The following is a 12,021-nucleotide window of genomic DNA, read 5'->3' as shown; positions in this document are numbered from 1 at the left end:
TCAGTGATAAGAGAGTCGTCATTGATCGGTTGCCTCCTGCACACCCCCGACTAGGGATCGAGCCCACAACCAGGGCATGTGCCCTAGATCCTAGGTGGATGCTCAACCACTGAGCCACATCTGGCCAGTGAATTCAAGAAGATTTAAATTATACCAAGTGTCTTCTCTGACCACAATGGCATAAAACTAAAAATAAACAACAGGAAAACTGGAAAATTTACAAATATATGAAAATTAAACAGTACTCTCCTGAACAACCAATGGATCAAAGAAGAAATTAAAATGGAGATAAAAAAGTTTCTTAAGAAAAATGAAAATGGAAATACAATATGCCAGAATTTATGGGATGCAGCAAAAGCAGTTCTAAGAGGGAAGTTAATAGCAGTATACATCTATATTAAAATGCAAGGAAGATCCCAAATAAACCCAATTCTATGCCTTAAGGAACTAGAAAAAGAACAAACTAAGCTCAAAGTTAGCTGAAGAAAGGAAATAATAAAGATTAGAGTAGAAATTAATGAAATAAAAAACAGGAAAACAACCTATTGTGGTAATCACTTCACAATTGTTGTAAGTGAAACCATTGTGCTGTATGCCTTAAACTTATACAGTGATTATATCAATTATTTTTCAATAAAACTGGAAATGAAACTATTGAAACTAAAAAAAAAAATGTATTGAATCAGATAATGATTTTCATTAATTCAAAAACAATTTACCTTTCTACTCTATTTCAAAGGAAAGTTGAGGGACAGAAATTAAAACCCTGATTTTTTTTTTTAAATGACACTCTAAATCTAATTATTTTGCATCAAATTAATATTTTCTTCAAAAGAACAAAATAATGATAACTATTTGACTCTAATTTTTTCAACATGAAAAATATTTAATGATGTTATGGAAGCCTATCTCCGACAACAAAGAAAGCTATGACAACCATAGAAACAAATATCAGCAATGTCAAAGAAAACATTGGCAATCCCATAGAGAAATCTTGAAATTTACTTCTCTTTTCAGAAGTTGGTTTTTGTTTTTGTTTTTTTCCAAAGGAGACTGACTATTTTCCATAATCACTCAGATTGACATCCCTTAGCTAAGTTGCTATTGTGTAGTTTTGACCTCTATGTTAGATTCAAGTGCCAGTGAATACCCAGATTATATTATCCCATTTCTCTTTGAAGTGAAAATGAACAATTATTTTTTTCAAAAATGTCTTCATCTTTTTTATTAATATTTTGCCATAACTTTACAAATTTCTAAATTTTTCAGTCTTCATATAAATGAAATTTAAAATGAAACCCAGGAATGAAACCAGCTTTGGTTGAACCCAATTAATCCTGAAGAGGCTTTGAACAAAGACTTCAAGCAGATCACTCAAACAGTTATTGTGATTGTGATTAAATATTTAGGAGTGAAATTGCTGAATCAGATGATAACTCTATGTTTACCACTTTGTGGAAATGCCAAACTGTTTTCTAAGGTGGCTGCACCATTTTACATTTCTGCCAGCAATTTTAATTTCTCCACATCCTCACCAACACTTGTCTATAATACACCAGTTATAACTGGGTGTAAAGTGGTATCTCGCTGTTTTAACTTCCATTTCCCTAATGACTACTATCAAGCTTCTTTTTATGTATTTTCTCTGGAGAAATGTCTAATTCAAATAATTTGCCCATCTTTAAATTATCTTTTTATTATTGAACTGAAAGAGTTGTTTTTCTCTTCTATATACAAGTACCTCATCAAATACATGATTTTCAAATATTTTCTCCCATGAGTGGGTTATATTTTCAATAGCTGATGATATCCTTTGAAGCACAAACAAGCATATACACATATACACACAAATACCCACCACATAAAAACATGTACATGTATGCGCAAAGCAGTATTATTCATAATAGCCAAAAAGTAGAAAGAGCCCAAATGTCCTTCCACCTTTGAACAGAAAAGCAAAATGTGGTACATCCATACAATGGAATATTATTTGGCAATAAAAAGTTGCAACATGGATGAATCTCAAAAATATTATGCTTAATGAAAGAAACAAGTCCAAAAAGACCACATATTGTATCATCGTTGATACTTAAAATGTCCACAAGGGTGACCTTTTAGATTTATGTGGCCACATTCCTCTTTGTGATTATAAAATGTCCAGAATAGACAGAGAGAGAGAGAGAGAGAGAGAGAGGATATATAAATTAGTGGTTGCCTAGGGCTGGGAGGAGAGGATGGGAAGTGAGAGGGGGCATGAGGCGTTGCTGCCAATGGATACAAGGTTTCCTTAAGGAAGCTGAGACTACCACCTGACCACTTTGGATTCCCCATGCCAATAAATGAACAGAGAATAGAGATAATCAGAGTGAGTGATCCTAGCTTATCAAAACAAAATGGTTTGCTACTATAAAATGGCAGCAGGAAAGAGCTGTGTCTAAAACGCTGGAGTTTCCTTGGAGTACATCCTAGTAGTTCCAAGACCTGTGATTTAAGTCAATAGAAAACTACAGCTCAGTGCAGAGAGAACTGCTAATAGCCCAGACCCTTCAGTAAGGAAGATTTGTGTCACCCCAACAGACAAAGTATGACTGGCTGAAATGTTATAAATTATTTTTGTTTCTGTTTTTCCCTTTCCCATTTCCCTACTACCGAACACGCAATGTCTTAGTGGTGATTAATTTTAAGTTTCAGTATTTCAGGTACAGGCTATCAAAGGGGAAGTGTGACTTAGATAGATGAGGAGTGAACATCATCTAAGGGTGGATAAGGTGGGAATTTGTGTATACTCCATAGGGATTATGAGTTTATAGGGAATGACCACATTATGTTAACTGGGAGAATGATTTTGCTATTGAATTCTTTTTGGATGCTAAGCATGGTTTAAAGAGGTGTGTATAAATGTCAAGTTAATAAGAGGTAAACTGTGTTGGATTGTGCTATTGTCAAGTTGACTAAAATGCAAATTAAAATTCCCATAATCTTCTTCTCAGCACAGTATGCAAAAGAAAACTTGTGCAAGAATTTGAAGGCAGAAGAGAATCAGGAGTTACTACTCTTGGAAGTTCACCACAGTCAGCCACACTGAAGAAGATATCCAGAGGAGCACAGAATGTAAATCTCTCTCATCCACTCTTCATTTGGTTTGCCTTCCAAACTACTGGCCTGCTGACCTCCTGCAGCCCCAGGCCTAACACCAGAATCTTGGCTGTGGACCTACGGAGGCAACTGTTTCCAATAGACCTCACCACAAGCTCCCACTTTGAGGTCACACTTCAACAGCTGAATGTACTGGTCTCTTGGACTTTTTTGCAAACTGTGACTTCTCTACCCATTCCAGTGCTTCAGAAAGACTGGTTAGTGACTTGTTTTGTGGTTCTCTGACTCCTTTTTCAGACCTTCACTTCCTTTGCTTTCCCATATTTGTGTGCCTAATTCCTAAAATAAGTCCCTCAGTCCCATAATATTAATAGTGGTTTGACTTCCCTGATAAATCCTGACTAAATTCTAACTGATCCAGTTTCTAGTCACAAATGCCTAATTGCTCACAAGTAATCCCAGGATTATGTTGGGTGAGGTAGGGACACAGCTTTGTGTAGCTCTAACCTCACTATTCCAGCTTTGTGTGCTCTATTAGGGTGTTTGAAAACATTTTAAGGCCCACATTTATATTATCACATTTGCCTCCACTCCCATTAGAAGGTGCCTCCTCAATCCACAGTCACCTTTTGGGAGAGAACACATTTTTTCCCCCAGTATCTTATGCCACTGAATGATTCATGTCTAGAATGTCATATGAAGTAAATGTGGATATACCATTTGATTGGCCTGTCATTAAAATTCTACTTTGGGGACTTAGGTTTATCCACTTGGTTTAAATCTTCTACATTTACTAACTCCAATTGTTAATTCACTGAAATTACCCCCTCTCAAAAGTTTAAAAGTGAATTAGCCTTAATTCAAATATCATTTTATGAGCCATATTTTAACTGCCAAAGAGATTATCACCTGAAGAATGACATAATGGTAATAGATTTATTGCATCTTATATTTGACATTTTCAAGCACTGAAATCCAAACTCATTTTTGAAGGCCTCTAAATTAACTTCTATCAAGTCAGTAACAGTTTTATGACTTGCAATATATGCTAATTAGTTGTTAGAGTGCTTATCTGATTTGTCTCATTTATTTAAAAATAATGTCATGAACCTGAAACTATAAATGTTTAATAGCTAAAAACCCTGACATAAAATTTATCTTTAAAACAAATGGCTCTGACATAAGTAATAGAAGTCTTCGTGTTCTCACAAACTAATATGCTAGAAGTTCCTTTCTCTTCTTAAGACTTGTAGCAGCCCTGTGATGTTAAGGAAGCTAAGGTAAAAAACAAACAGGATTGGTTTCTATTCTCCTGGCAATCTAATTAAAAAGTGTTATTGGGCAGAGGGTGCCATCTGCTCAACTACAGAAAAGTTGATTGACTGAATAAATGATACTTTTCTGTTGAAAACAGAACCATGTACAACCTCGGGGTGACCTGGATAAAGCCGTTGAACCCCCTAAAACAGTGTGCCAAGTCAGATGGAATGCATAGGAATGGGTCATGGAGAAGAGGCTGAGACCAGTGGGGCACCTTTTGAAATAATCTGAGGATGTATTTCCAGGATGCAAGAGGAGTTCATGGTCAAAAGCCGCCAAAATCCCATTTGAAAGACAGCCTTGCAGGCTAACCCAAAACCGAGGCAAGGGAAAAGGTTGTCCTGAATAATGAAAAGAACAGGGTAAAACAAGAAGTGTGAAAACGTGATTTGGGATTTTTGTCTTTGAACAGAATTTGTCTTTTTTATATGACATCTGAAGAGTGGGAAAGAAAAAGGCAAGCACAGATGTTTTAAGGAAACCACACCGGATGGCCTGGACTGGCCTGTGGAAAGGAGTTCTTCAAACCTGGTGGCCATCATTCCTGCCTGGACTCATTCAAGCCTCAGAGGTCTTTCTGAGTATAAAGCACACCACACAGCTCTCTCGGTTCACAAAACTTTCTAGCTTGAGATTTCAGTATGCATTTCATTTAGTGAGTATTTGTTTGGAACTTGCTATAACTCCACACCAAACTGAACTACATCAGAAGGCTGGAGATCTGGTGAGTGGAAAGTTCTTAGGTTCCCTGCCTTTGGCAGGACCAATGTGCACAGTGTTGCTCTACTAGAAGGCAGCAAGAGCCTGATGAGGGCTTTCTCTCCTGTGTCTGGTTGCAGGTCAGAGCAAAAGCCGTTACACTGTTCACAGAGAAGATATTCAACACACAAATGTTAAATGATCAGAGAATGACCCCCTAAAAAAACCCAGATTCAGGCTCTAAGGCACTGTGCATCAGAATTACTTAGGCAACTCTGAGGATGTGAAAAACAAAACAAAAAAACCTAGCAATTGCTATATTACTCTTTGATATTGTGTTTCTGGAGGAATAGCAGATTAATTACATCATAAAGGACGTGAAGAATGAAGAGGTGGTGATTTCTTTCATATCCCCATTCAACTCACCTATTTAGCTTCTACAGAGGGCAGATATATATTGGAAAATCACAGAGGGTTTTTTTAAACTTAATCAGATAGTGTCTCCAAATCCAATTGCTGTTCCAGATACTGTTTCTTTACCAAAGCAAATCAATACATCCTCCTGGTATGCAGCTACTGATCCTAACTTTTTTTCTCTCTAAGCCTGTTTATAAAGGCCATCAGGAGCAGTTTTCTGGGGGTAAAGGAATGAAATGGATAAAGGTGGTTAAAAAATACAAACTTCCGCCCCCCGGGCGTGGCCCAGTGGTTGAGCATCGACCTAGGATCCAGGAGATCACGGTCGGATTCCCGGTCGGGGCACATGCCCAGGGTTGCAGGTTCGGTCCCTGGGTCAGGGTAGGTGGGAGGCAGCCAATCAGTGACTCTCTCATCACTGATGTTTCAACTCTCTCTCCCCCTCTCCCTTCCTCTCTCTGAAATCAATAGACATATTTAAAAAAAAAATACAAACTTCCAGTTTTAAAATAAGTCACAGGGATGTTATGTACAGCATGGTGACTACAGTTAATAACACTGTATTATATATTTGAAAATTGCTAAGAGAGTAAATATTAAAAGTTCTTGTCAAAAGAAAAATAATAATTTGTAACTATGTATGGTAATGGCTGTTAACCAGACTTATTGTGGTGATCATTTTACAATATAATAATTAGGTGAACAAGATGATTCATTGTGAGAATCTCAGGCAATCTCTTCCTCCACTGGGCACATAAAAAAAAGATAAAAGTTTCATATGAGCCTTTCTACTTTGTGTTTATTGGAATTATTTTTCTTGATGAGTCATGTCTGAAATATTACTATATTGTTAACCTTTCAAAAATCAACTTTTTATTTTAGAAAACTTTATTATATTCATACAGACTCCATTTATTTCTGCTTCTATTTTTATTATTTTCTTCTGGTTTGTTTCTTTGGGTTTTCTTTTTTTCCAATTTCTTGAATTGTAATATTGTCTGGTTTTTTTAATTAAATTTATTGGGATGACATTGATTAATAAATTATGGAGGTTTCAAGTACACAATTCTATGATACATCATCTATATATTGCAATGTGTGCCTAACACCGAGAGTCAAATCTTTCATCACCATGTATTTGACCCCCTTTACCCTTTACTCCCTCCCCACCCCTCTTTCCTCTGGTAACCCCCTTACTGATGTCTGTGTCTATGAGTTTCAGTTTTGTACCTCACATATGAGTGAAATCATATGGTTCTTTTTCTGCCTGACTTATTTTGCTTAGCATGATATTCTCAAGGTCCATCCATGTTGCTGTAAATGGCAGCATTTCATCTTCTCTTGCGGCTGAGTAGCGTTCCATTGTATACATGTACCGCATCTTCTTTACCCACTCCTCTATGGAAGGACACCTCAGTTGTTTCCATGTCTTAGCCCCTGTGAATAATGCTGCAATGAACATAGGGGTGCATATACCTTTGCAAATAAATGTTTTCGAGTTTTTTGGATAGATACCCCAAAGACGGATGGGTGGGTTAAATGGTAACTTTATTCTTAATTTTTTGAGGACTCCATACTGTTTCCCATAGTGGCCATACCAGTCTGCATTCCCACAGCAGTGCAGGAGGGCTCCTTTTCCCCCACAACCTCTCCAACGCTTGTTATTACCTGTCCTGTTGGTAACAGTCATTCTAACAGGTGTGAGGCAGGGTGTCATGGTAGTTTTGGTTTGCATTTCCCTAATAGCTAGTGAAGTTAAGCATCTTTTCACATATCTGTTGGCCACTTTTATGTCGTCTTGGGAGAAGTATCTGTTTTTAATTTATTTCCTACTGGCTCTATTTAAAGCTATAAATTTTCCTCAAAGTTAGTATTTCTTCAGCTACGCCCCACAACTCTTAACATGCAGATTTTTTCATTATTGTTCAGTTCTAAGTATTTCTTAATTTCCTGTATGGTTTCGTTTTTTATCCAATAATTGTTTTGTACTATATAGTTTCCAGACAAATGGGTCTTTTTTTTTTTTTTTTTTTTTTAGCTATCCTTTGTTAATAATTTCTCATTTTATTGCGTTGAGATCAGAGAACATAACTGAAGTCTTACTCATTTGAGATTTGTTGAAACTGCCTTTATGGTCTAAGTTAAGTTACATTTTTTCTTGATTGCTCAAGAATACATACTCAGCCTATTAATTGTATAGTCTTCAAGTAATCTAATACAATAAATTTATTAATTGCATTTTCTAATATATAAAGATTTTCTTTTATTGACTGCTTAATCTATTAGTTTCCAAGAGAAGTGTGTTAAACTCTCCAACTCTAATTGTTGATTTATTTCCCTAAAGTTCTGCCACTTATTGCTCTATACATTTTGACATGGCATTTTAAGTACATATGTGTTCATGATAGTTATATCTTCTTGCTCTAATTTTCCTTCTTCCTACATAAAAATAGTATATTATTAGAAATATGGTGCTTTATTACCAAAAATTTAATTTTGTCAGTTATTAAGCTATTTACCCCAGCTTTATTCTGACCTATAGTTGGCTGGTCTATCTTTTTTCATTCTTCTATATTCCTGTGTCTTTTGTGTGTGTTTGTATCTGATGAAAATAACATACTCTTGGAACTTGTTTTCTTAATACAATCTGAGATTCTAGGTTTTTAATTGATGAACTTAAATCATTTGTTTTTATTTTATATTTATATACAGGATGTTCAAAAAAAAACCTATACACACAATGTCTATTCTATTACATTTTGAAAATGAAATATATTTTAATAAACACCATCTTTACAATTATTCAAAGTGTATAAACATTTTGGAGAGACATCCTATATTTCAGCCACCTTATTTCATATTTTCAATTTATTGGGGTTTTTTCTTTTTTTTTCCCTTCCATGATTTCCATTTGGATAGAACTACTATTCTTCTGTTGGTTTAAAAGGAAAGGATCCTATTTTTGTTCCTATGTTAGTTGCTCTTAATGGAAGACTTAATTATTTATCCTTATTGATTTCTTAAAGTTATCAACATGGATATCTTTCCCTGTCAACAATGATCTTTTAGCATCCTCTTATGTCCCTTTAATTCCCTATATGCAGCTCATTGCTAATATCTAGATGTTTGTTCTGGGTCACTGTATTTGTATTTTCCTTTTTTTATTTCTTTGACACTGGATTTTATTTTTTACAATAAACTTACATGCTATTTTATTACTCTTAATTCCCAAATCTCTTCTGATTGAGGACTTTCTCCAAAATTATTTGATGGTGGTTTGTGTGACAAGGCCTTGCAGGCCAAGAGTATTTTTTTTAATTATATTCTCACATTCTAATAACAATTTAGCTGGATTTTTTAAAAATTCAAGTTTGGTTACTTATCTTCAATATCTTAAAAATATTACTTTATTGTTTTCTTATATCAAATGTTGGTGTTGAGAAATGTAGTGTCAATCTGGTTTATTTTCTTTGGTGAGGAATCTCTTTCTGGAAGCTATAATAATTGTTTCTTTGTCTTCAATGTTCCTACATTTTGCTATTAGATTTCTGGGTGTGGATATTTCCTTCTCTCTCCTTTTGGTCCCATGTGAGCCCTTGAAGCTGGGATGTTTCATCTTTAGTAATGGAGAATGAGTCCTTATTGTTTGTTTAAATGTTGACCGTCTCTTTTTCTTTTCTCCTTCGATGAAGCTTATCAACTAGATAAACACTTCTGTCATATCTCCAAGTCTTTATTTTATTTTATTTTCTCCTATATTCTATCTTGCTTCCTCTGGGTAAATTCCTCAATCTTATCTTGTTCGCTAATTCATTCTGCTACATCCTTGCTGATGCTTACACCAATGCAAATACTCTATTTGAGTATCACATCCTTCATTCTGGATATTTTCCTTTGGTTCTTATTTATAATTTCTTATTTTTGCTTTATATTACTAATAAGTATAATTATCATGCATATTTTAAATTCTTGGTACGTTCTGTTCCAATAATACTGCTTCAGATGGTATATGTTAATCAGTTTATTGTCTTTTGTTTATAATAGTTCTACTCATCAGGGATCTAGTGATGTTTTGTTTTGTACTGTGTGCTTCTGAAAATGAGAGCATAGCTATTCTGATATTGTGTAATGAGAATGGCTTGAAGGCCAGGCTGTAGCTTGTGAGTCCCAGTGAGTTAAATGAGAGTGCAGGAGATGAGAGGCGGGAAGGTAGAGAGCCCTAGACACTACAGAACCAGCACTGACACCCCCCTTTGCTGCGCTCCACAGGCAGATCCTCTCACCAGGGTACCATCATTAAGCACTTAGGAAAAACCTCTACCAGAAGGAGGCAGTCTTTCTACATGAAAACCCCATCATCCTTGGGCCTTGGAGGGGGAAAAGATGAGGGAAAGAGGGGCCATGGGCAGATAATCTCTCAGTAGCTGCTTTCAGCCGCATCTCACCCGAGCAGAGCTTTTATGCTACTCTGTTATTACTGCTGGGCAGTCCCTGCCAATTTCTGAGGTGAAGAAGTGGGCACTGACTTTCCCAAGGAAATGGGGGAGCGGCAAGAGCATAACTGGAACACTTCCTTGCATCCTCTCAGTGCCTCTGGCAGCCTGCCGCCTGGGACTGCAGCCACCCCACCCCCCAGTTCAGCATAGCCTGAGCCCCACTCCCTCATTTTGTAGTTTCTTCAGGGTTGATTTCTTCATCTTTACAGGAACCAAAACAGTTTTAATTCTTTCTGGAAGCCTTGTGCCTCATACCCACGTTACTCTTGATCATCCAAAACACAATTCCAGTGTCAGCTGTCCTCTCCCACAGTTTCATTTCCGTTTTGCTTTGGGCTCCTTTCCTCTAAACCAATCATAATACTCATCTCCCTCTAAAATTTATTGATTGTGTCTCAGAGAAACTCCTCTCAGAGTAAATATAGCTCTGCAACATCCTCAGTTTTTTCCAACTCCTTGCCTAAACTTGGATGCAGCCTTCCCTGCAGCCCACTCGGGGAGCAGTGCTCCTTCTCCCCCTGACACCAAGCATAGGTACTAGATCAGACTTTTCCTCAGTCCCCAGTGCTGCTCCCCAGATCTTCCCTCCTCCCCCAGGCAAAGCTCTTTGCTCCTTTCAGGATCATGCCTGTTTTATTCCACACCACCAACCACACCTCCCTGATTACTCAAAGACTTTGGCAACCAACTCTGACTTTCTACCCCTGTTCTGTCATCATCCTGAGTGATTTCAACATCCACTTGGACAACCCATTCATCACACTGTCATTTTAATACCTTCAATTCCTATATTCCAATGCCTTTGACTCTAAGCCACTGCAGCTACTATTCCAGTATTAACAGTAACAGAGATCCTGTTCACTTATTAAGAACTTACTCTTTACTAGGAAAGATCTTTAGTGTTTTATGTGACTGCCTTATTTAACCCTGACAGCACTACTATGAATTAGGTACCATTATTGACTATATCCATTTCCCAAATGAGAAACTGAGGTTTTGCAAGTTTAGGTAACTTATCCAAGGTCAGTCACATAGTTTGCAATTAAAAGAGCCAGGATTCAGGAAGGAAATGAAAAAAGTTTCCTTGAAAATTTCAAAGTCCAAAATATATGAATTTTTATTCTCTTCTCTTATCCCTTTGGCACAAAAAGAATCAAAAACTGATATGCCAACAATTTGGAATCTGCTGTATCAAAAGCAACTGGATAAATTAAGTTGGCAAATGAATTCAATCATTTTTAAAAAGTATAAAACACAGACCAATCCACTGTAGTCTTTGTTGGGAGATACAGCTCTTTTGCTAGAAATTTCTGGTGCTAACATCATTATTACCAGTTTATGAAAGTTGAGCACAGTTGGTCCCAAGATAGTTAAAACAACTAGTTAATGTGCTGAAAAGGGAAATAAATGTCTTACAAACCCCGATTCATGAGAGAACTCTAAGGTACCTTGCCCTTACTTTCTCTTTTTAAAAAATAGTGATGTCTAATCTTATTGCGTGAATTAACATTTTATTACTTTTAAAGAATTATCTACTGACCAGATCTGCATAATATGTATACACAGAGGCATGAGGAAGTAGAACAGTAAAATCATTACTATCTCCTGCCTTTGAAGATGTTCAACCACAGTTCCGGATGTCTACCAACCTCATCAGCATTAATTGTAAAAAAGTAAAACATAAAAATGATCCTGAACTTGAATGATCACTGGAGAGAAATTATAAGACTGCTAGAAATGAAAAATACCTTATTTTGAGATTGAGAAAAGATGTAATCATCCAAGAAAAGGGAAGATTTTGCCAGAATTTATCATTTACTCATAGAGTTCAGTTATTTTAAAATTATCCTACCTCAACCTTCTTCCTTAATTAAGATGGTATAGAATTTTTTTTAAATGAAGTTTAAAATTACAGTGGTTTGCTATTTAGTTAAGAAGAAAATAGAGAGTGTTTAAATTACTATTAAAGATATAATTTTTTTAAATCCTCCAT

This window comes from Miniopterus schreibersii (assembly GCF_964146895.1).
Source record: "Miniopterus schreibersii genome assembly, chromosome: 8".
Taxonomy (NCBI): domain Eukaryota; kingdom Metazoa; phylum Chordata; class Mammalia; order Chiroptera; family Miniopteridae; genus Miniopterus; species Miniopterus schreibersii.
The sequence above is the reverse complement of the archived record's forward strand: the minus strand, read 5'-3'. Positions refer to the sequence as shown.